We start from the raw sequence: 25,806 nt of genomic DNA on the forward strand, positions 1-25,806 counted from the left end.
CTGAAGTTCAGGGTGCTGACTTTTCCCCTGAACTAGTAATGTAATTAAAGAAGATTGTTAACCCCTTAAACAGCTATCTTTCTTAGTAAAGCAGATCTAAGAACCTCTGCTAGCAGCCATCCTGGGTATGCCAGTGTGGTTGCCATTATTAGTGGTTGGACATTTCCTTCTCCAGCTCATTTTATAGATTAGGAAACTGAAGCAAGCAGGGTTAAGTGACTTGCCCAGGGTCATACAGCTAGTAAATGAAGCAGAATATGAACTTAGGTCTTCTTGACTCCAGACTTTGTCCTCTATCCTCTGCACCACCTGGCGGCTCCATAGCACAGTATAGGATAGTTATTTATTTCCTTCATACAAAAGATTCATAAATATACATTGACAAAATATTTAAACATGAAACAGAAAACCACAACTTCTATTATATTCTCCCAGAAGTTAGGTACCTAAAACAGTAAAGCATGAAAAATTTGGTTGGACTACTGAACCTCATGTCAGCCATGTGTGAACAGTTTCCTTCAGGTCCATATATTCTAGCAAACCAACGTTTAGCTTGAGTTCTTCCTTCTGTAGCTGGTCAGTTTCACTGAAAAAAGTCCATCCATCATGACAGCTATTTGGGCATTTGTGCTTAGGGAAAGATACAGAAGCCATAGAGAGAGCCAAGGTGCCAGGATCTAGTCTCAGAATGTCCACTCCCATGTATGAACATCCAGCCCCTATAGGTGCTGGGAGAAGAGGAACCCCTGCTCTTTTCATAGGAAGTACAAGAGATATGCTTTCACACCCTTATCCCAAGCTCAGTGGATGGGAAGAGAGAGAGTACATGAGAGTGAAGTCATTCATTTTAAGTTCTACGAGGCTTGTGGAGCCAAGATGACTAAGCAGCATTAAGAAGTACAGTGAGATCCCCTTATCCTGACAAACTGCCCCCTGCACACTATGTGGAGCATCTCAGCCTAGGTAAAGGTTGTGTATCTTGGCAAGATGAGGTCCCAGATCATGTATAAAGGGACCTAACTTGTGTGGAGTATAAGAACACATACCGACTGGTAGGTCTGTCACCTACTACCCAGTTCTGAGTAATAGGTGCAGGATGGACTGAGAAGGGGACTGTGACTAGGTTGGATATTCCTGGGTGAGAAATGGTTTCAGGTCTAGCGTGGCGTACCAAGTAAGGAGCAAGTTTTGAAGCAAGCAGCAGAGTATGGTTCCTTACTCGGGAGAAGAACAGGTTTTCACTTCCAGTTTCTAGGCCAGTCTGAAGCCATAAGGCATCTCAGGCCAAAGGGAAGCCAATAGTTTTATTTTTCTGAACCAGCAGTGTTTTATCTGGTTAATAGCAACTAAGTTCAACAACAATCTACTGAAACTCCAAGCAGGCGAGTTACTGAGATTCAAACCCAAGTCAGTCAAAAAAAGAACTTGCAGAACTCAGATCAAGGGGACAGTGATCAGATTTTGTCCTAACTTTGACTTGTCATGTTCCAAACTCGGGTTTTAGGAGTAGAGAACTTATAATACAGTATTCCAGAGAGCAAAGCACATAGGCTTATAACCAGAATAATTTATTCAGCAACACTCAGTATAATCATATGTGGGGGAAAATAGATTTTTAATGAACTAGAAGACTTCTAAAAACACCAAAACTACATAAGAAAGAAATCAGCCCAACTGATAAAAGTCTAACAATATACGCACTGTTGTTGTTTGTCTTTCATTCTCGAAGAGGACCATGGAATCTGTGCAACACTCGTAGACTTCTCACATCTGCAAAGGAGAGGAGCAAGAGTATCTTTTTACATCTCTTATTTTAAAGAATGATTGTTCTATGTAATATTGCAGCATTCACTTTGGATTTTGATGATGTGTACATGCAGTTTTTTCTATTTACATTGTTGTAGTCACTGTGTGTATTGTTTTTTTGACTCTGCTTACTTCATTCATCATAAGCTTCTGTAGATCTTCCTGTGCTCTATAGTCATCACATTTGTGTTTTTTACAGCTCAGGAATAATATTCCATTATACCTGTGTGCTATGATTTGTTTAGCCATTTTCCAGTCATCGGGCATCTACTTTGTTTCCAATCCTTCACTAACACAAAAAAATGCTGCTATAAATATTTTGACCTATATGGGAACTTTCTTCTCATCAATAGCCTTTTTGGGGAGTCAGCCTCATAATGAAATCTCTGGGTCACAGGGTATGGACCTTTTAGTTACTTTATTTGCATAACTCCAAATCGCTTTCCAATATTGTTGTGCTGATTCACAACTTTACCAACAATACACTAGTATACCTGTCTTCCTATAATTCCTCCAGCATTAACTATATTTATCTTTTGTCATCCTTGCCATTTGTAAGAAAGTAAGACAAAACCTCAGGGTGGTTTTGATTTGCATTTCTTTTATTATTAATGATTTGGATAATTTTAAACATGTTGTTACTTTGCAATTCATCTTTTTTTGGAAACTGTTCATATCCTTGACAACTTGACATTGGGAAATGTCTTTTGCTCTTACGTACATCAGTTAATTGTTTATATGTCTTGGATAAAAACCTCTTATCAGAAAAATTTGATATAAAGATCTTTTCCCCCATTCAATTATTACCTATCCTAGGTGCATTAATTTTATTTGTGTAGAAAGTTTACATTTTCATGTCATCAAAGATACCTATTTTATCTTTTGTAATTGCCTCTGCCCTTAGGTTAAGAATATATCTCCTGTCCATAGTTGTGGGAAGCATATGATCATATGATTATAAAAATTTTTAATAATATGAACTTTAATATTAAATTTATATATTAATTTAGAATGTATTGTGGAATATGGTGTAAAGTATTGGTCTGAGTCTGATTTCTGCTTGACTACTTTCCAACCTTCCAAACAGTCTTTTTAATCAAATGGAGAGTTCTTTTCTAAGTACTTTATGTTTTCTAGTTTATTGAACACTAGGTTTGTGAGTTCCATTGTTTCTAATTCTCTTTTGTCTAGACTGTTTCATTGATTTACCCCTATTTTAACCAGTATTTAATGGTTTTAATGATTGTTGTCTTGTGATATAGTTTTGAGGTCTAGAAGTGCTATTTGCCCTTCATCTTTACCTCTTTTCATAATTTCCGTTGATATTCTATTTTATTTTTTCAAATGAATTTTATTATTATTTTTATTGAGTTCTCTATTCTTTTGATAATTTGATTGGCCTAGTGCTAAAAGTTCAAATTAATTTTGATAGTACTACCCAGTCATAAACACTGAATATTTCTCTAGCCACCTATGCAAGTATATGATATGTTTTGGTAAATTCATCCTTAGCCTTCCACTTTTGAATTGTTCAGCTTGTTAGGAATTTTTTCCCCTCACATCCAACTGAAATTTGCTTCTCTGTAGATGTCTGCTTTGGAGAACAGATTAACACAATCAAAGGGAGATGCTTTCCTCATCTCTTAAATCAATAGTTTATTGAACTTGGTATAGGTGAGGTGATAGGGGTACAGAATAAACCCAGCTAACTTGGCCGTACGGAGTGCACACCATTCTGAATCTATTCTGGGAAAAAGAACCTGGTCCAGGGCAACATTAATGAGAGGAGTAGAGCTTTGGAAGTCAATGGAGCAAGAAAAACATAATAGGAAGTTATGTCTCAGATCCTCAATGCAAGAAACTTTGAGGAATGAAGAGTTCTACCTAGCAGGTAAACCCCAAGGAAACAAGACACTATTTTTAAAACAGAATGGTCACTCTTTAGAATTAACATTAGAATTAGAACCCCAAGATTACTGAACTAAGTTTACATGTTCTGAGAGAATAGGTTGAGTATTAGGGAGGGAAATAGTGCAAACGAAAAGCTCCTTTCTTCTTCAGTGGAAAGAGAGTTGTATCTTCTCTCCCAAAGAATCTGTGTCTTTGAGGAGTGGAACATGACCTAAGCATCTTGGAAATTTTAAATGGCCACTTCAGAAGGGAGACAGTATAACCTCAGAAAAGCAACATGGTAACAATACTGTATTTGGATTCAGACCTTGGTTCAAATCCTAGTTCTATCAATTATTAGTTGTGTGATCTTGGGCATCCCTCCCTGCCCTTCAGCAGGGTTTAATTATCTTGTCTGTAAAACGAAGGTATTGGATCAGATGGACCCTAAGATCCCTGCCAATTATAAATCTATAATTCTAAGAGTATTTGGTATGTGATACGGAGCAACAGGGATAATACAGTTTAACAAGTCAAGCTGTGTCACTCCATTTCTCAAGAAGTTCATGTGACTCTTTTATCTCTAGGATAAATATGAAGTCAGTCCTCTGTTTAGCTTTAAAGCCCTTCACAACCTGGCTGCAGCCTACCTTCCCAGAATTTTGCACATTACACTCCTTCACAATTTCTACCTACCAGCTATATTCACTGTACCATAGGGATGGAGGCCACTCTAACCAGCCAGAAGAACCAATAGTTACTTTTCAGTAGGAGCATTTACATCTTTAAAATGAGGAAATGTTATAAACTAGAGCTTGATTCATTGTTTTGGTGATTGTCTAGGCTTAAGAAAGTGATGGAGAAATGTTAATAATGCAGATTAAAGTTAAAAGTGTGCCATGGGTACTTTCTCCCCCTGAGAACCAGCTGTTAAACATTTACCAGCACAATCTTGCCCATTCCATTTGCAGTCTATTATCTATGACTAGAATGTTCTCCCTCCTCACTGATGCCTTATTGAATCCCTATCTTCCTTAAAAGTTCAAGTGATATTTCCTATAGAAGATTATTCTGATCTCCCCAGTGACTTGTATCCTCCCTACATTGCTTTGCATGTATTTGCATTTAATTTTCATTGTTCTTGATTTTCCCAGTATGTTACTAGAAGGTTTCATTTTATGTCTATATTCTCATGGTCTAGCATAGCAATTGGCACTTACAAAATGCTTAATATATGTCTTTGACTTGAATTATTGAATAGTGTTTAACTAGAATTCTCAGTTAAAGAGTCAAATAAGAATCTCATGAAATTTTGCCTGTGGAAAGTAGAGCTCAGTGTAGCTGGGGAAGGTCGAGGAAGTGGAAAATACGGAGATTATCCCTTCATGTGTCTTTACCTCATTTCTAGAAAAAAGGCTGAATATGAAAATTTCTGGCAGAGACAGAGAAAGAGAAAAGGAGAGAAGGATTATACTTTGTCTTGTAGCAGAAGGGCAGGGGCTTGACTTTATTTCTTACCAGGTCATATGTTCTAGTTGCCAACTGGGACAAAAAGATTTTCTAAGATAGTGCCAGAATGCCACCTACTCTAACAGCTGCTAGGGAGGAATCCTTCCATCTTTAGAAAATAATATCTTCTTTTGTAAATAGAAACTGGAGAAGATTCAAAGAATTGAAGGTTTTAAAATGTTAATTAAGGTACTAAACATCATTTAAAAAAAAACAGCATGAAAGCCACCAAAACCATGCCATTAAGAATCAATAATTAAATGTTTTGTACAGATTATGTACCAGTAAGCTCTAAGTTCTTTCAAATATACGTTGATTTAATTTGGAGTATCAGTTTCTTAATAGAATTTCTCTACCTCTTCATCCTTGACAATTGTTGTTGGTGTAAGTTGCAATTATCTTCATGGGGGTCTTTCTGCAGATGCTTATCATAGTTATTTCAATAAGATGACCAAGTACTTCATGAAGTGATATTTTTTGTTCCCTTTAGATGCATGATAAAAATGAACCCTGTTAATTCCTTTATTTGTCCCTCTTAAGGAAACCTGTGGACTCCTAGGCAGCTAGGTGGTACAGTGGAGAGAGCACTGGGTCTTGAGTTACTAAACCTGGGTTCAAGTCTGCCCTCAGACACTTTATTAGCTATGTGACTGAGGATAAGTCGCTTAATCTGTTGGCCTCCATTATCTCAACTGTAAAAATGGGGATCATAATACAACAACAACCTATCCAACAAGGTTGTTGTGAGGATCAAATAAGATGTCTGTAGAGGTCTTGGCATGGTGCACAGTCAAAATTCAATATAAAGGTTTGCTCTATATTCGTCGTCTTCCTGCAACTTTCTTTTGTCTTTATAATGTGGCCATTAAGAATGCTATGCTTCAGTTCCTCCAGTACTATGCCCATAGTAGTAGCACATAATAGGTGCTTAATAAACATTTGTTGACTGGTTGGTCACTAGATGATTTCACACTTAGAGCATCAACAGCTAAATTAAATAGTCGGTAAAGTAACTAGTCAGTCTAAAATTTGTGTTTCTTTGCCCCCTGCCACTGTCACTGTGGACATAAAGGAGCTGCCTAGGACTTTGTATTTTAATTGGTTTTGTGAGTTTGTCATGGTCAAAGAATTTATCACCAAGTGGCCAGCCCATGAGTGATGAAGCTCTCAATACTAAAGAACTAGACTAGTGCTTGAAAAGCAGAGTGAGTTGCAGGGACCCTGCCTGCTTTCCAGCAGAGTAAAACCTGCCACAATTAAGGCATGGCCTTAGAAGACCCAGCATCACTTTTATGATGCAGTAGGACATCAAAGTAGGATTCTGTGAAGGTTTAAAAATGATAGCTGTCTAGAAATGGGGGGAACTACTTGAAAACCAGCTGAATTTCCTCTCACTAGAGTTCTTCAAACTAATGGACGAATGAATGAATTTTTCAAAAGCACTTGTTATGCATTTACCGTATGCCAAACACTGTGCTAAATAAGTATGGAAATGCTAAATGACCATTGGGCAGGACGTTGGGATTGGATTCATCTTTTTTTATATATAAAACATATTTTATTCTGAACTTAAGATATAAAACAAACATTTCCAAACATAATGGAATAGAAAAAAAGATGGCTGTACATGGAACTGCAAATCTATTTTGTATAACTTACTATTCCTTTTAAATACATAATGTTACTATGTAACTTTCTTTTTTTCTCTATTTTTTCTCCCCTCTCCCTGCCATGGCTACCATTAGACACAAATGTGTGTGTATGTATGTATTTGTATATACGTATATGTAAAGCCATTCTATCCATGCTTCTGTTTATCAGTTCTTTCTCTGAATGCAGCTAGCATCTTCCTTCATAGGTCATTTATAGTTAATTTGAGTATTTATAATAGTCAAAAGGACTTAGTTATTAAAATTGTTCTGAAAACAACATGGCTGTTACTGTATGCAGTGTTCTCTTGGTTCTGCTAATTTTGCTCTTCATTATTTCTTGCAAGTCTATTCACCCTTTCCTAAGATCATTGAATGCATCCTTTCTTATGGCACAGTAATGTTCCATCACAATCACATCAGGCAGGATCTTAACTGGAAAGTCTGAGGACCCTTCCAATTCTAGGATTGTGAGAGTTAACAGATAATGATTGAATAGCTAATATTTATTTAGCATTTTACAATTTGTGAAGCACTTTACACACATGATCTCATTTGAGCCTCACAACCAGTGCTATTATTATCATCCTTTTACATATGAAGAAACTAAAACTGAAAGAGGCTTAGTGACTTGCCTAGAATCGGAAAACTAGTACGTGTTTGAGATATGATTCGAACTCAACTCTTCCTTTGCCCAAGTCCAGCCTTTGGTATGCCCCCAGGCCACCTTGCTGCCAAATGAAATATATATGTAGTTAGAGATGTGTAAATGGGATTTATACATCAAGCAGGGTCTCGATTAGATTACTTTTTGAGATTTCTTTTATGATTATATGATAAGGAATAGAGTTCATTTCGAAAGAATTGTAAAAAACAATTGTTACTAAAACTTTGTCTAAATCAGAAGTTCCTACTCTTACCTCTATGCATTTGGATGGGAAAAATGCATCCTTTTTAAAAAAATTAACCCTTGGTTTCCTTTGTAATCCTATGTATTTTATCATAGGCATTTAAAAAGATATTTTGAGAAAGGGTCCCTAGACTTTTACGAGCTCAAAGAGGTCCATGACATTGAAAAGGTTAAGAACTCCTTCTCTAATGTGGGAGTATATTGCTTTGAATGAGGACCGAAGGACTCTTATGAATTAAGTGGTTGAGCTTTAATACTTAGATTTTGTGAGACCTATTTTAATTGCGCAGAAGTCTTCTTTACTTATTCTTGGGTTCTTGGCTTTATTATAGGAAGGTGAAGTTGTTTCATAAGTGGCCTCCAGGTAATTGAGACTTTATTGTACAACGTGCAATGAAAAGTTGATTTTCTCTAGTTAACAATCTATTTAAAAATATTATTGATTTTTACAATTTTGTAATATAAAACCACTGGCAATATAATAATTAGGATCCCCAAACATACCAGATTGTTAACTGATCAAAAAGAAAGACTTCGCAAAATGGATAACTTCAAGTAGGGAAGTAGTATAAACCAAATTATGAAATCTACTAACAATTTTACGTGAAAATGGGACCATAAATAAAGGAAGCACACAGTCTACTCCTAAATCTTTTTTAGGTAATTTTTTTCTGTCTCTTTAATATTTAACTCTTTAAAAAATAGTTTTATAGTCCCTTTGACCTTATTTTGATTCTCTCTGATGCACTTGCTTTATTATTTTGTATTATAGTTATTTGTCTATATGTTGCATCTTCCTCCCAGACTACAAACTACTTGAGGGTAGGGACTATTTTATCTAAATAGTGTTGCTTCTAGTGTGTAACAAAGTACCTGGTGCACAGTAGAATCTTAAAAGTTTGCTCACTAGAATGGATGTGAAAATTTTCCGATTTTTTTTGGCCCTACGGATTTGGGGTTGGGGGAGAGAGAAACAAGAGTGTGAGTGAGACCTGTTCTTCTCACCTCAGATTGTCTCGTTGAGTCCTCTCTCTCTCTCTCTCTCTCTCTCTCTCTCTCTCTCTCTCTCTCTCTCTCTCTCTCTCTCTCTCTCTCCATTCCGCCCCAGGGTTTGACATGGCAGCTTTCCCTAATTGTTTTGTTTTTATAACTACCTTTCCCTTATTCAGCTTTCTCATGTGATTAAAGAGGTACAATTTCTCCATTATCTCATTGTATATAGAACTTTTCTTTAAGTCAGAATTTTTAACCTGAGGATAGACTTCAGGGGGTCTTGAACTCATCAAAATAAATGAATGAATTAATGATTGCATCTTTATGTTCTCTAACCTCTAACTGAATTTTAGTATTTCCTTCAATTATTAATTTTTAAAATGTTATTAAGGGATCCATAAACTTCCCCAGCCTTCCAGATGGATCCTTGACACAAAAGTTAATCACCTGCTCTAAGTTTTCTAAGAGATTTTATTATTAATAAAAACTTCACCCAGAAATATAAGCCTGTCTCTTTTTCCTCCCCCACCCCTTAACAACCATATTCCTGTAATGTTGGAGGCATCACAATAAAGAATTGACTTTAGACAGAAAAGATTTGAGTTCCAGGCCTACCTCTGACACATATTGACTGTGACCCTAGACAAATAACAGACTTTAAGATTTTTTAAGATTGTAAGTTAGACAACAGTTGACTATTTGTAAAAGCAGGGATAATTTTTTCAATAGGAATTGCTTACATGAAATCATAGGTCTGGCTGAAATTTTTAAAAAATGATATATGAGTGAATCAAGGAATATTACAATTTCTAAAGAACTGAAATCAAGGATCATCTTAAAGGGTAATAGTTATAAGGTAGGCATGAGTAGACCTCAATGCCTTTCAAAAGAGGAAATGTGATATGAAGGATGTCATCAGAGATACGTATGACAGGGGAGAAAAGATAGATTGGGATAACCCAGACAATCAGTGATAAGTCAATGTGCCAGGTAATGCCAAGAGAACTCACAGAAGATTCCCCCAGCCCATTGAATAGACCTTTCAGTGGTGAATTTGTTAGAAGATATGGACGAGAATAACACAGGAGGCACAGAATGATTAACTAGCTTTACTGTTGGGGGTAGAATACCTCAGAAATTAGATAACAGATCCATGGGTGTAGTGGAGTACTAGGTAGCATTTCAGTGAGAAATAGCATGGTATAATGAATGGAGTGCTGGGCTTGGAATGAAGAAGACCTGAGTTCAGATCCTGTCTCAGACACTTCTTAGCTGGGTGACTCTGGCCAAGTCATTTACCTTCTGTCTTCCTCTGTTTTCTCATGAGGAAGTTGGACTTGATGTCCTTTCTATCTCTAAATCTGTGACTTCAGGATCTACTGAAAAACACAGGATTTACAATAACAAACCAAAAAAGTTGCAAAGTTATGTCTTAAACTGTAAATCTATTATTGTAAAATTATTATTAATTATAATTAATTGTAAAATTATTATTCCCTTACTAAGTTTTATTCAGGTGGGGACTATGCCATATCTGTTTTGTACCTTTTACCCTACCTAGTATTGTGTTTTGCATAGACTAGGCATTTAAATACTTGTTAAATGAACTGAATGAATAATCTTATTAGAGCTAGATAGAGGCCTAGTTTCCTCCAAATAACATGTGCTGTGATGACAGCCACCTCCAGCTTGGCAAACGTGGTTTTGCCATGAAATATGCCATGTACATTCACACAAATGTTTCAAAGACTCTGCCCTCTGTTGAATGTCCCATAGAGATCTGTTTTTTAGTTTCAGGTCTGTTTTTACCCTTTAGCTAACTTGCAGAACTGAGATGAACAGATGCTGAGCTCAATGAGTGCTCACACCTTTCTGAAGCTCAGGTTAGCAGCTCATCCCACTCTTCTGGGGCATTTTTGGTGACACCTCATCATGTCACAAAATTAGAGCACAAAATCTCAGAGTTGGACAGGACCTCTGTGGCTATCTGGCCCATCCTATACCTGAATAAAAATTCTTTCTCATCGTGCCTAACAAATGCATAACATTTGCTGGAAGATGTCTAGTGTGGAGAAAATTGCTGTGTTCTGCAGCATCCCATTTTATTTTGGGGAAGCTTGAACAATTACAAATTTTTTTTTCCTTTGTGTCAGGCCTGTATCTATCTCTATATAGAATCTTCCCATTCCTTCTACTTTTATCCCTGGAAGCAAAGCAGAATTTTTTTTTCCCCTTTTCCAAATGAGAATCTTTCAAATATTTTAATTTCATCCCAAAAAGCTTCTCTTCTACATGCTAAATGTCTCCATATTCAAAGGCCATAGTGTCTGATTCCCTTAGTCACCCTCTTCTGGATAGGCATCAATTTATCAATTGTCATTGTTGTTTTTCAATCATTCAGTCATGTTTGACTCTTTGTGACCCCATGGACCATAGCACATCAGGTCCTTCTGTTCTCCACTATCTCCCAAAGTCTGTCCAAGTGCATCTTTGTAGCTCCAATGATACCATCTGTCCATCTCATCCTCTGCCTTCCCCTTCTCCTTTTGCCTTCAGTCTTTCCCAACATCAGGGTCTTTTCCAGTGAATCCTGTTTTCTCACTATGTAGCCAAAGTATTTAAGCTTCAGCTTCAGTATTTGACCTTCTAGTACATAGTCTGAATTAATTTCTTTAAGTATTGATTGATTTGATTTCCTTGCTGTCCAAGGGACTTTCAAAAGTCTTCTATGCATCTTAATTCAAAAGCATCCCCTTGTGTGACTCCAAATTTTCCTTGTAGTCCAACTCTCACAACCATGCATTACAACTGGACTAACCATAGCTTTGACTATATAGATCTTTGTTGTCAAGGTGATATCTACTTTTTAGTACACTGTACATATTTACCATAGCTTTCCTTCCAAGGAGCAAGTATCTTTTAATTTCATGACTGCAGTCTTCTCTGCAGTGACCTTTGACCCCAAGAATATGAAATCTGACTTTGCTTCCATTTCTTCTCCTTTTTGCCAGGAAGTGATGGGACCAGTTGCCAAGAACTTTTTTTTTTTTTGGTATTAAGCTTCAAGACAGCTTTTATACTCTTCTCTTTTACCCTCATCAAGAGACTTCTTAATTCTCCTTCACTTTCTGCCCAGAGTGATATTGTCTGTGTATCTGATATTGTTGATATTTCTCCTGGCAGTTTTAATTCTGGCTTTTGATTTATTCAGCCTGGCATTTCATATAATGTACACTGCAAATAAATTAATTAAATAAGGTGACAATATACAGCCTTGTTGTGCTCCTTTTAATCTTAAACCACTCAGTTGTTCCATGTTCAGTTCTACTGTTGCTACTTGGCCCACATACAGGTCCTTCAGGAAACAAGCAAGATGCTCTAGTACTCCTATCTCTTTGAGGACTTGTCACATTTTGTTTTGATTCATGTAGTCAAAGGCTTTAGTGTAGTCAGTGAAACAGAAGTAGATGTTTTTTTTTCTGAAATTCTCTTGCTTTCTCCATAATCCAGTGAATGTTGGCAATTTGGTCTCTAGTTCCTCTGCCTCTTCAGAAACCAGCCTACTCTTCTGGCAATTGGTCAATATTCCTCCTAAAATATGAAAAGCAGAATTAATATAGTATCTCAATTCTGTTCTAACCAGAGCAATATATATTTTTCCTTGTTTTGTACACCTCAATCAGATACCCTTCTGCATAGAGGAGTGGTTTTCTAGAACCTTATGATTTCAGTTTTTCAGTGTCAAATTTAGTGCAGACATAGTAATGACAATATTTGATTCCTCCTGCTAACAGAAGGAATAAAAGAGAAGGGACAATGTACAAAATGGTTAAGTAACCTCTTAATAACTAAAAGCTAACTCTAGCTTTAAATAACAAATCTCTTCTTGTTAGATAAAATGGACAAGTAGTCTCACTTGTAATTAGATTCTGGACTGATTTTGTTGCTATGTTTAAGTGTTTGCCTCAGGTATAGATGTCCTTTTCAAAATGGAATCGCTTTTCTATGATTCTTGAATATCCTAAGCTATTTCATTTATAGAAGTGAAGTAATGAGGTTTCTTTTAAGTTATCAAAACATCATTCAGTGAATTTTCTCTTTTAGGGTACCTAATGATTCTTTAGGCATGAAAAAAGGTAAATTTTTCCAGACATCGACTTTTTATTCAAAGCAGGTCAATAGAGTTCCAAGCAAAATCTTAATGCATTTACTCATGAGGAAGAGGGGTCTTTGATCTTCCAACATTGGAGCAATGTTCTGGTATTTATTAGAGCTTGTTTTCTCCATTCATGAATATTAGTTAAGATTAGTGGTATTAGTCTACAATATTCATGTTATACTTCTAATTTGTACAGGCTATTGGACCAATTACAAAGTATTCATATTTTTAAGGTGGGCAAAGGGCAGTATCAGTTGTAATTAAGAAAAAAGTCCTGAGGATATTCCATCAAGTAAATGTACTTAACTGTACAATGAAAAAAACCTAACAGTAACTGGATTATAACTTAAAGATACAGTCAACGGAATGAAACTATATAGATAGCACACCATATGTATATCATAGATCCAGATGGCATGACTTTCTTTCTGCAAAATCAAAAAAGAAAATCTTTTCTCTCTCTCTTTTCTTTGACCTTACTCATCTTTTGATATTGATAATTTTCCTAGCCCTCTCTCTTCTTTAGCCCCCTCTCACCCATAACATAGAGTGCCCAGTATTTAAAGTCAGAAAGATCCAAGTTTAAATCCTGTCCTCACATGTTTGCTTAACTGAATTATCTTAGACAAGTCATAGACAATCTCTATGGGCTTCAGACAATTCCCTAAAACTTAGTTACATGACTAAGCATAGATCTTATAATCTGCTTCCTCCCACTCTGATGAGATCACAGTTAATAAAAAAGAATAATAATGTATAACATTTATAGAACACTTTGAAGTTTGCAGAATATTTTAATTTGATCCCTTTCTACCGAAAGCAATTATGTAAAAAAAAAATAATGTCCTGGGAAGACTGACAAGAGTTTGGTAAATGGGATGAAAATATCTGCTGTACTGAACCTCTTAGTGTGGTACCATAGGGTGGACAGTGGATTTGGAGTTGGAGGACCGCACTTGAAATCCTACCTCTGTCACTTATTAAGCTATGTGACTTTGGACACATCACTGAACTTCACTGGGCTTCGGTTTTCTCAGTGTGGAATGAAGATGTGCAAGTACATGGCCCCTTCTCTCTTGAAATCTGTTGATCTCATGAATGTCAGTATCTATAATGAGCAAGTAGGTTAATCTGAAATATGTTCAGTTTTCAAATGCCTCTATGGGATATGTTTGAAGATGTACAGATGTGAAGGAAAATAAGATTGTTAGACACTGACAAAAGGGGTAATGGAATCTATTTTTCTGAAGGTTTTTTTTAAAGCATATACATACTTTTCAGACTCTCTATATAGGTCAATAAAGCCAAATTTTCTTCAGGTAGAAAATCTTCTCATGGTTTAGCAGCAAGCAAAACATTTTTTGAAGCAAGCAATAATAATCCTGTGGTTTATATGTGTACTTCTAGCTATTAGCTAAACAGATAGCAAGGATGGAAATTCAAGTCTAAAGAAAACACATCAAATTGATTTGAATTTGGTAAAGTAGTTGGATTTTTCTTTTGTAGGAAATACATTTTTGGCACCACAACAATGAATTACTTTTTTTTTAATCTTCAAAATGTTTGGAGCCTCTTTCTGGAATGGGTTAAGTGAAGACCAAACCTGAAGTAGGGAGATATTTTCAGTGAATTCTTAAGCCCTTTCTAACCTTGTGATTCAGTGGCATTCTTGATTTTATCTTATAATGAAGCAAGATGAATAGAGTATCTTTTGAGAATAAGCACTCTGCCTTTAAGGGCACCAGTCTTTTCCTGGAAAACACTTTTCACAGAGTGCGAAATGATATCCTGAAACTTTGAAAGAGTTGATGTGAGAAGTTCACGTTTGCTCCAGAGGATATTTCCTTTATCGGGGAGAAAAGGGAATGGATGTTTCTAAACGGTTATTTCCTTTATTCCACTTACAATGTCCCTCTTTAGATTTAATGCTCATTTTTCTTTTCTCTCAGGTATCATCAGTGCAGAGGGGCTCCTCGAAAGGGGGTTATTAGGAAGTGATTTCTGACATCAACTTAAAACAGTAAGACACTCAGCTCTCTTGGTTGGAATGTTTATGCCATATCCCTCTGTCACTCTGCAAATGTGTTTACCTGTGTGAAAAATACTTGATTATTACTCATGCTTGTACTGTTTTGCAATGTCTAGTTTTCAGTACTGGCAAAATGTTCAAATCAACAAAAAAATTTTTGAATGTTTGCCATGATATGTAAAGTCTCTTCTAGCTCTGAAAAAGAAAAAAAAACACAACTCTTATTTTATGAATCTTTATACTTACCATGTTTGATTCCGCTCTTGTTCTGATTTATAGATGGGTCTGAATTTGCCATAAAAAAACATAGTTCCTCTTAAACTTTGTCTGAGTATAGACCATCATTTAAAAAAAGATGTTATTTCCTGAGTAACATGGGCTCAACAAGCCATGAATCACGCTCATTAACTTAAATGGTTTTACTCATATTTTCACATTTGCAAGCCATGATGGCACGCAGATCTTGCTAAGCTCTTTTATGTGTACTCAGTGTCCCAGATTGCCTCAGATGCAGAAAATTCCAGAGAATAGAGCATTCTTCAAATAGAGAAGAAATGTGATCATTCACATGGGTCAGCCTGAACAATATTAAACCTGAATAAAGACAAAGATTTGAAAAAAAAATATTTGTGCCACATAATTCAATATGGAAAAACTGTAGCTTACTTGTTAATTTTTTTTATTTTATAATTTGTACATGAAACTGTTAGGATTTTTATAAATGACATTCTCACTCAAAAATATTTCTGGATGAAACTAAAAGCATTTTTGTTTTTCTTCCATTTGTTAGCCTAAGAAAATTTCAAAATTCTCAGTTCTGCTTCCAGAGTGATGATAATAAAAAACAATAACCATGGACCTAGGATCATAAGTTGTATGAGACTTCAAAATACTAACTCCCTTCTGACTTTCCCTTTTCAGTTGTCTGTTCATCATCAGCCTCTCAGTTGGGATCTTCTCAAGCTTTGTCACAGCAGGTGATAAGGAAAGGGGCCTTTAAAGAAAAAAGGTGTTTTCTCCTGAGTGATATAAGAACTCTGGATCTAGAGTCAGTTAGACCTGACTTCAAATCCAACCTCAGACATTTACTAGCTTTGTGACCCTCAGCTAGTCACTTCACCTTTATGCAAATGAGTTTCCTTAACTATAATTCTTCTAACTATATTAGAGTCAAAGACCTGGGTTCAAATCCTACCCTGGGATGTGAGGCAAGTCATCAAACCTGTTTAGGCCCCATTTTCTTCATCTGTAAAGAGAAGTGGTTCTTTAAAGGGTCTCTCAGGTCCCTTGAAGCTTGAGATCTATGACCCTGTAATCTTCTGCGCCCCCATTCCTCCTTTTCAGTCATTGTATCACCTCTGGGGCAGCTAGGTGGTATAGTGGATAGAATACCAGTGCAGGAGTTAGGAGGACCTGAGTTCAAATCTCACCTCAAAGACTTGGCACTCATTAGCTGTGTGACCTTGGGCAAGTCTCTTAACCCCAATTGCCTCATCCTGGGTCATCTCCAGTCATCCTGATGAATATCAGGTCACTGGATTCAGATGGCTCTGGAGGAGAAGTGAGGCTGGTGACCTGCACAGCCCTCCCTCACTCAAAACAAAGTTAAGTGCAAATCATGTCATCATTTCTCTGATGGCATGGTCTTCTTCGGCAACGAAGGATGAACACACACACACACACATACCTCAGCAGGAGGAAAATCAGTGCTATTATATGAACTAAAGTGGCACATACAGGGCCATTAAAATGACCTCTAGAATTCTTGTTGTTAATGTATATTGCTTCAAGTTTCTATTTTTTTTTTTTGGTGTTTCTCAGAACAATTTCTTTGGCCTACTGTACTTCATCAAAGCCTGTCCCTTCTACTCCTTTATGCAAAGCTAACATCCAATCTTCTCCATGGAGCTAAAACAGAACTAAATGGAAGTTGACCCTAGGAAACATCAATCTCTAACTATCATATTAAAGTCACTTCCCGAGAAAATGAATAGTTCAGGAATCCCCCTTTAACCAATGTTGGGGGTGTAAGCTCAGTTTTCACGTGGACAGTCTCAGGCAGGTAAAAGTGAGGACTTCTAAACCTCGGAGTTCTCACGAGGCCCCCCAGGGAACAGCTGGGGATCGAGGCGTGAAACACGGGCTATCTTGTGTATTTCCACCTCTTCTCAGTGGGAAACTTGCTGGGGAGAGCATCCCACCCTTAGATTGGTCTGTGGTCTGAGCACACCTGTTGTTAATTAGCTAGGGGCTGAGACCAAGCTCAGTATTCACGTGCAAACTATGTGACTGGGAGAGCTTAAGTAGGGACAGGAAAGCCTGAAGGCCCTCTTCTTGCTGCGGGGTCCCCTCTGGGGGTCCCTCCCCTCTTCCGCTCCTATCCTCTTGCTGTATGATCCTTGCCCCTTGGGAGGAGGAGGATTCCTTTCTCCTGGGGAAGAACTCACCCTGCATATGGATATGTAACTAAGACCTGAATAAAGCCTAACCCTTGTTTGACTCTGGAAAGTCTCTTCTCTCAATACGTTTATCTGGCTGATCACCAAAGACCTGGATGAAAGGTAAGAAGACTCGGGTAGCTCTCAGCCTCTAGGCCAAACAAACCAGCACTTTTTTGAACCTCAGACTTTTAGCGTCTTTATCCCAGGACCTATGGATCTTATTTTCTCCTACCCCTAGCCTTTTTATCTCTCATTCCCATCATTTTCCCTTTTCTTCTCTTACCCAATATAAGCTCTTTGAGGGCAGGGTCTATTTCAGTTTTTTCTTTGTTTCTCCAGTGCCTTACACATACTAGATCCTTAACAAATTTTGTTGAATTAGATTTCCTCTTGGACTTGTTATTTCCTTTCTTTTTTCTTTTCTTTTTACTCCTAGTTACACAATTTCTTTATTGTGTAACTGCAATGTGAAAGTACACTGAGATTCTCTACTGTTCAGTAGACTTTGGACAACACTGATTTCTGTCTTCTGTCCATTATGCTATGGCAGAAAGGTGCTGGGGGACAGCTTGTAGGGAATAAGTAGAGGTGATGTCATCTGGAGTCTTAGAGAGGTTGATGGAGTTCTAGAGATGGATGCTCTGGATTTATTTGCTTTGCTGTCTAGCTTGCTTTCTCCTAGTCAACCTAAACTTTTCAAAAGCAAGGACCATGTGCTCTCTAGACTATGTGTGCTGGCCCCACCGTGGTTACTCAATAAATATTTGTAAGCGATAATGGTTACGACCTATTTTTTCCCCTTAAAAAATCTTCCATTGTCCTTTCTGCTGGTAGAGTTTTCCAAAAAAAAAGACAAAGCAGAGATCACTTATGTTTTCCTCCATGACATTGTTTTCTTTTCCCTAATTTCTTAAATTTCTTTCAATTTTCTCATTTTTCTGTCTCTCATTATTTTAAAGCATTACTCCTTTTTCAGATTAATTTTTTCTATATATGTATTCCCCTTCCTTTGGTTAACTTATAATTTTTTCCCTATTTATTTATTTACTATTTCTTTAATAGCACAATGCAGAAGTTTCTCAGAAATAAAATCAAAACTTAATGGATTTTATTTTGAACACTTTATTCACTATACTTTTTCTTTGTCATTAGACCTTACTTATTTCCTGTGATTCTTCAAAGAATACCAAACAACGCTTTAGGGACTATGTCTACCATTTCCTTCAGATATATACATTTTGATCTAATCACTGGAACTTACTGAGGGAATTTAGGTACCCTGTTACTGTTTGTAGACTCCCATATTTTGGATTTAATTTCCTTGTTAACTATTTTTCTACTTTCTCCCTGTCATCTGTTGTCATCATATTCTCTACTGTGAACATCAATCCTATTCATTATTTGTTCTTTTTCCTATATAACTTAAAGAAACCCCTAACATTATTCTTTGTTGTCTTTAACATTCAAAGACAGTCTCAACTCATTCTGATCTTGAACATTCTTGATATTTTTCTTAGGTGATTATTTTGTCTTCACTCACAGTTATTTGCTTTCTTCCATTTTCTATACTTTAAAAAAAATCCTAGTTGGTCGTTGAAATTCTGTGTATCTTCAATCTCCATTTTTCTTCTTCAGTGGAATAATTTGTGTTTTTGACTTTAGAATTTCATTCTTGAAGTTTTCTTTTTCTTTTGTAGTGATTTTCAGTACAGAATTTTAAGTCATGAAATCTTACCTATTCTTTCTCCATGTACTTTGAAAACTGCTTTTCCAAGATTTAAGGTATGAGTCAGATAATGTCCTCTTCTGTTATAAAATCAGAGATGGAATGGGTGTTTCCACTCCCCGCCCCCCCCCAACCAGTCTTTCTGTCATTTCCTCTTGGACACATGTCCAGAATATTAGTCAGCTCCACTTGTACTTTACTCCATCTTTTGAAAAATTGTGTTATTAGTAATGTTAATCAAGAATTTGCAATTTGCTCTACTTTTAGGAGGGAAAGAGAGAGAGAGAAAGGGAGGGAGGGAAGCAGGTAAAGAAAGAGAAACAGAGAGAGATTAAAAGAGAGGAGGAGACAGAGAGAGGCTGCTAAGTCACTGTCAAAACTCTATCCCCTGGTATTCATGGAAGCTAACCAAGATGCAGCAAGCTTTATGTTGTAGGCATAGTTTGCATAGTTTGGTCCCTTGAGTGCTTCAGGTCCCATGAAATCAAGTAACAGAAAGAACTCTGTGTTGGAAAATAGGAAACCTGGTTTCTATTCCCAGTTCTGCCACTAACTAACTGTGTGATATTTTACAACTTCACCTGTTCGATTCTTAGTCATCTCATCTATGAAATGAGAGTATAGCAATAAATGTGTTCTGTGACTTTCATTCCAGCTCCAACATTTTATGGCCTATAATTTTTTTAAGCCAAAAAATAGAGATATTCCTCTCAAGTAATTTTTTTTCTCCTGCCAGCCTTAAAGTCAGTTCAACTTATTAGTAAGAAGGGACAGGGTGGGGTGGAGCCAAGATGGCAGAGTAAAAGCAGAGACTTCCCTGAGCTCTCCCCCAAAGTCCTCCAAATACCTGTAAAAAATGACTCCGAAGAAATTCAAGAGCTGCAGAAGCCACAAAATCACAGAGCGAAACAAATCTCCAGCCCAAGACAACCTGAATGTCTATTGCACCAGACAAGGAGTGAAGTGCAGTCTGATGTTGGCCGTACTGGCACAGACCAGTCAGAACAGTTCTCAGAGGACTGAATCATTGGCAGCTGTGGCAGTGTCCAGACTTCTCAATCCACAAACACCACAAAGGTTAATGGGAAAATTCTTTGGGAGCTGGGTGAAAGAGGATCATGTCTGGCTGGGTCCAGCCCCAGCCCCAGGGTGGTGGCTGCAGTGGTTGGTGTATCAGCAGCAGCAGCACCAGCAGTGGCTACTTCTGGAGCTCTGGGCCCACAAATGGTGGGGGAATCTAGTGGGCAATACAAAATCCCTGAAGCCTGGGACAGTACACCCACTCCTACCCTGACTGAAAGCCGAGATCTACCTTGACAGATTTAGAAAGTCAAGTACTTGTCTGGGAGGATAAGTGAACATTGTAAAAGAACTCAGACTGTAGAGTCTTACTTTGGTGACAAAGAAAATCAAAATATACAACCAAGGAAGACAACAAAGTCAAAGCTCCTGCATTCAAAGCCTCCAAGAATGGACATTCAAAAAATCAGAATTCTCTCCCAATGATCATATTACCCACACACCTCTTTCTTCCTAGAATCTTTATTAAGAAATTCAAATTGTTTTAGAGTAAATTTCAAAACACCATAGTTCTCACTAACAGTAACTCGCTTAGAAAAATGTTATATAGCTCTGAAACTATAATTCTACTCCAAGAACAAGTCATTGATAGCTAAAAGGAAGAAGGATAGGGGAATTCTTTTATCTATGCAGCAAGAGAGAAGTAAAGGTGTATAGAAATGCACCCCTTCTTTTCTAAACTACACTCCAGAAGTGTTTAAGTCACTTGAAGTTTATTTCTTCAGCTGCTTGCCTCCCTCTCAAATCAGTTCCATTCAATAAACTTTTATTAACTGCCTACTATGTGCCAGGCACTATGCATCCAATATGATCATCATTGTATTTACGTCATAAATGAATAACATTAAAAATATACAAAAAGCCCTGGCATGATTAACTTCAACTTATAGACTATGAGTTTTTTCCTTTGATAAAATGCTCTAGCTATGAATGACGTTGTTCAGTTGTTTCAGTAATGTCTGACTCCTTATGACTTCATTTGAAGTTTTCTTCCTAAAGATACTGAAGTGGTTTGCCATTTCTTTCCCCAACTCATTTTATAGATGAGGAAACTGAGACCAACAGGGTGAAGTGACTTACTCAAGGAGGTCTTCATGGCCCCAGGCCCAGTGCTCTATCCACTATGCCCCTTAGTTTCCCCATGAATGACATAAAATTATGCTTTCACTGGGAATGGTACAGACATGTTATGATATACTATATAGAAAACTTTTAATCATATCATTATATATGTATTTCATATGACAAAAATTGCGATTTATATTTTACAAAGATCTTATTATTCCAAAATTAAGCAAATTTACCCTTGTTTCAACAGATCAGGCATTGCCTTGTGGCACTGATATTGATAGGTTGGGAAGAGGATGTGGGGAACCAGGGCTGGGGGAAAGACAAGAAAGAAGTCAAGTATTTTTATCTGCTGATTACAGCAGATAAACTTTAATGAGTAATTTCCTACTATTGGTTACTGCAAGGACTGAAATGAGAGTCACATGCACTGTTTGTCAAGTTAAAATAAGGAGATTCAATGCAGAAAAGCGGATAAGAGGTGCCTTAGAATCAAGATCTAATTTCACTTCTTGCCTCTGACATATACTAGCTGTGTGACTACGGGTAAATAATGGAACCTTTCATTCCCTTCTCCCACCCCCCCACTGCTGCCCCTGGGCAGTTAGTTTTCCACAACAGAGCTTCTGGATGTCTGTGGACTCTGAAAAAAAAAATATTTTGATAACTGTATTTCAGTATCATTGGTTTCCCGTGTAATCCTATATTTTTTTGTCCCTTTAAAATCATTATTCTGAGAAGGGGTCCATAGGCTTCACCAGAGGGAAGGGATCTCAGACCAAAAAGGTCAAGAACCCCTCTTCTAGAACTGTGTTACAGATGGGTTTCCAATCTTAATCAGTTGGAGGAGTTTCCCTTTTGGGAGTTCTATATACCCAGTGAAGTCACAAGTTGCTTCCCTCCCCCAGATTATAATAATAACTTATATTATTATAGAAAGCTTTAAGATTTGCAAAATACTTTGCATACATTGTCTCATTTGAGTTTTAAAACAGGCCTATGAAATAGGGTTCTTGTTTTTTGACTAGATCTGTGATTTCATTGGTATGGGGAGGTCTCAGTGGGAAATTTCTACCAATGAAGAAGAATTGCAATTTATGGTTTTAGAAAGTTTGCTAGGATGCTGCATTTTTAATGATTTATCCCGGGTTACACAGCTAGCATATGTCAGGGGTAAAATTCTAACTCAGTTCTTCCTCACTCTCTATCCACTATACTATGCTGTCATTCACTAGATAGAGACACTCAGGTGATACAGTAGACAGAGTGCTGGGCCTGGAATCAGGAAGTTTTTTCCTCTTTTTCTTTCAGTCATGTCCAACTTGTCATGACCCCTTTTAGGATCTTCTTGAGAAAGATACTGGAGAGGATTTGCTATTTCCTTCTCCAGCTCGTTTTACAGATGAGGAAACTGAGGCAAGCAAGTGACTTGTCCAGGGTCACACAGCTAGTAAGTGTCTGGGGCTCATGAAGATGAGACTTCCTGATTCCATGCCTGGCATTCTATCCACTATGCCACTTGGCTGCCCTGGAGTTAAGAAGACCTGTATTCAAATGTGGACTCAGATGCTGCCTAGCTGTGTGACCCTGGGCAAGTCTCTTAACCTCTGTTAGCCTCAGCTTTTCAAGTATAAATGGAGGACCATAATAGCACCTACCTCCCAGTGTTGTTGTGAGGATTAAATGAGCTAATATTTATAAAGAATTTATTAGCACAGTGCCTACAGTAGGTAGTATATAAATGCTTATTCTCTTCCTACCTTTCTTTACCCCTATTTTAAATATGTGAAAACTGTGATTCAGGTAGGTAAAATGATTTTGTTCATAGTAACTTAAGCTAGTAGTCAAAAGTAGGATTCAATCTCAGACCCTTCCCATCTTCAAGTCAAGTGCTTTTTCCATCTAGCCAAAGATGTGTGCCATTGTGGTCATGAAGAACAGGGGCTTTATGGAGCAAGTCTTGTCAATTGACAGATTGAAAGTAAGCTCCCTGTGAGTAGGGGTTGTTTATATTCTTTGTGTTTTTATCCATCTCAGTGTTTGGCACATAACAAGCATTTATGCTTGTTATTGATTGATTAACTTTCTGAAGATTTATATGGAGTTGGAAGGTGAGCATAAAGCACAAGAAAAAAAGAAAGGCTTGGGTATAAGTAGGTTAGGAAGCTGGGAGAGCTCTACTGAGAGCAATATAGGGAAATTTAGGCAAAGTTTATTTGAATGTAGATTCCACTCCAGGATGATAACACAGAAAGACTGGCTTAATGGTTAGAGAAATGGATGGAGGTTGACGTCAAGTTTTTGTATAAAAGTTTACCGGAAGCAGCAGCACACCAAAGAAACTGATTTGGTGAATGAGCATGTATACTTGAATAAATATGAAGAAAGTTGGTTACATTGTAGTTTCTTAGGTCTTTTTTAAAATTGTTCTTCATTTTCACTCTATCACAAAACTTACTTTGAGGTCATGGAAACCATTTACATGACTGGCATTTGAAGATAAGAAAAGAAAAACAAGAAATAAAGCCATTTAATGCCAAAACTAAATACTAGCTTTTATTTATGCTAACTTTAATTTTTTGTTTACTTGTTAGCTAAAACTCAAGCCTTAGCCCCATGATCCTATTGTACATTTTGTCTCCTAGAAGCTCATCTATTTTTACAGCTTCAAGATGTATCCTAATTTTACATATATAGTCACTTTTATTCCACTGAGCTCCAGGCTTGTATATCGACTGTCTATTGGACATTTCTACTTGAATATCTTAACCATCTGAAATAAGTATGCTCAAGACTGAAGCAATGATCCTTCCTTTTCTCGTCAGCTTTAAAACCACTCTTCCTTGATTCCCTGCTTCTAGCAGTACTACCACTATTCGTCCATTCACTGAAACTCAGGATCTTGTCATTAAAATCCAAATAATGATCTGAACCATCCTTCCTGGATCAATATACGACCTTATCTCTCTGGTCTTAGGTGGTCTCCTACATGAGACCCAAAACAGATTTAAGGGCCAAGAGAGTTCTGAGGAGTTGGAGTGGTAGAGAGCACTAGTTGCTAGAAGTTGCTGCAGCATATTTAGATTCCTAGTTCACTTCAAAGCTCAGCTCAAATACCACCTCTATGTGGAGCTTTTCTTGATCTCTCCAAGTACTAGTGCCTTCCCAATCAAAATCGACTAGTGTTTACTTTGTATACACTCATATAGATAAATTGTAGAATGTACACTTATTGAGGGAAGAAGCTTTCATTTATGTCTTTATATCCCCAGTGCCTAGTATGGTGTCTGGCCTATAGTAAGAGGCTTAATAAATACTGATAATTGATTACTGACCCAGCATTCATAATCATCCCCAGAATCCTAGAAAATATGGTTTCATCATATAAGTTATTAACGTCTGGGCTCTAAAACATTCTTTTAATGTGAATCTCAGAACATATTTAATCAGAAAAATAGCTAAAGCTTTTTCTGAATGGTCATCTCACCACAAACTCAGCCCTTACTAGAACACTTATCCTCCCCCTGAGATAGTACTGCCACAAACCATCAAACACAGGGGAGAAACACAAGCAGAGATGCACACTCTCCCCTGGCTGCTTCTCTGTGAGCTTTATATCTCTGGGAAGAGATATAAAAGCATGTCATCATTGGAAAGTTTCTCCTTAAAGACAATGAGATTCTTTCCATAACCCTGAAGATCCAGACCAGTCCTAGAGGCTTGAAGTTCCAGAAATAGCTTTTTCTCCTCCCCTTCACCCTCTCTCAACATTCACAGTAACTGCCTCTACACCAGTGCTGCAATGCTATTCATTTGCCAGTGACTCAGAACTGTCTACTCCTTCAGTGCTGAACCAGCCCAGCTACTCTCATCTTCACCACTGCTGCTGGTCATCATGATGTTGCTTCACTGATTGCAATAGTTCTCTAACCCTTGTCTCAGGAGGGCAGAAGGTCCTCTGCATTCTAGCAAATTAGTTGATTTACTCATTGGTTGGTTTCTTATTCCATCAGGTTTTAAAGGATGAGAAATTAGCTGCTATATGTGGTCCTTATTTGGCAATTTTCTTCTTCAATGCACTTTCCAAATGTTAACTAATTAATCTATTTGACAGTGTTCCATTTAACAGTTGTACAAGTTTTATGTTCACAAACTATTATAAACTTTTTATTGCCTTGATATTTAATTTCTGTTTTCCTTCTTTGTCCTTTCCAAAATAGAACTAACCATAGTTTCATTCTGACATGGTACCGTATCATTCTCCTTCTCCCTTATCTAGTCACCCTTACCCTGGAAGATACTAATGCTCAGCCAAGACAATAAGATAGAACGGAAGGTTACAATGCAAATGGTTTTGCTCTTTAGAACATAATAAATGTTACATTTAGTCAGATTCACATTTCATTCAGCCTAGTATTGATGACTACGACATCAAGGGGTGTTTTGTGGAATAACATGAGTACATTCCTTGATATCAAACTTAAAAAAACTAGAAATGTATCACAATGTATCCCTAATTTTCATCATATTCCACTATGGATTTGTC

The 25,806-nt window shown here is 37.1% G+C and overlaps 1 long non-coding RNA gene across 1 annotated transcript in view; it reads left to right on the plus strand.

Annotated features, from left to right (window-relative positions):
- LOC140527092 (uncharacterized) overlaps positions 1-25,806 on the plus strand; it is a 94,243-nt gene that overhangs the window by 37,607 nt on the left and 30,830 nt on the right. The window contains exon 2 of the long non-coding RNA XR_011974671.1: positions 14,866-14,936. This is a non-coding gene — a long non-coding RNA (uncharacterized lncRNA). The remainder of the gene's footprint in view (positions 1-14,865; positions 14,937-25,806) is intronic.

Source organism: Notamacropus eugenii, chromosome 2 (genome assembly GCF_028372415.1).
Source record: "Notamacropus eugenii isolate mMacEug1 chromosome 2, mMacEug1.pri_v2, whole genome shotgun sequence".
In the NCBI taxonomy this organism is placed as follows: Eukaryota; Metazoa; Chordata; class Mammalia; order Diprotodontia; family Macropodidae; genus Notamacropus; species Notamacropus eugenii.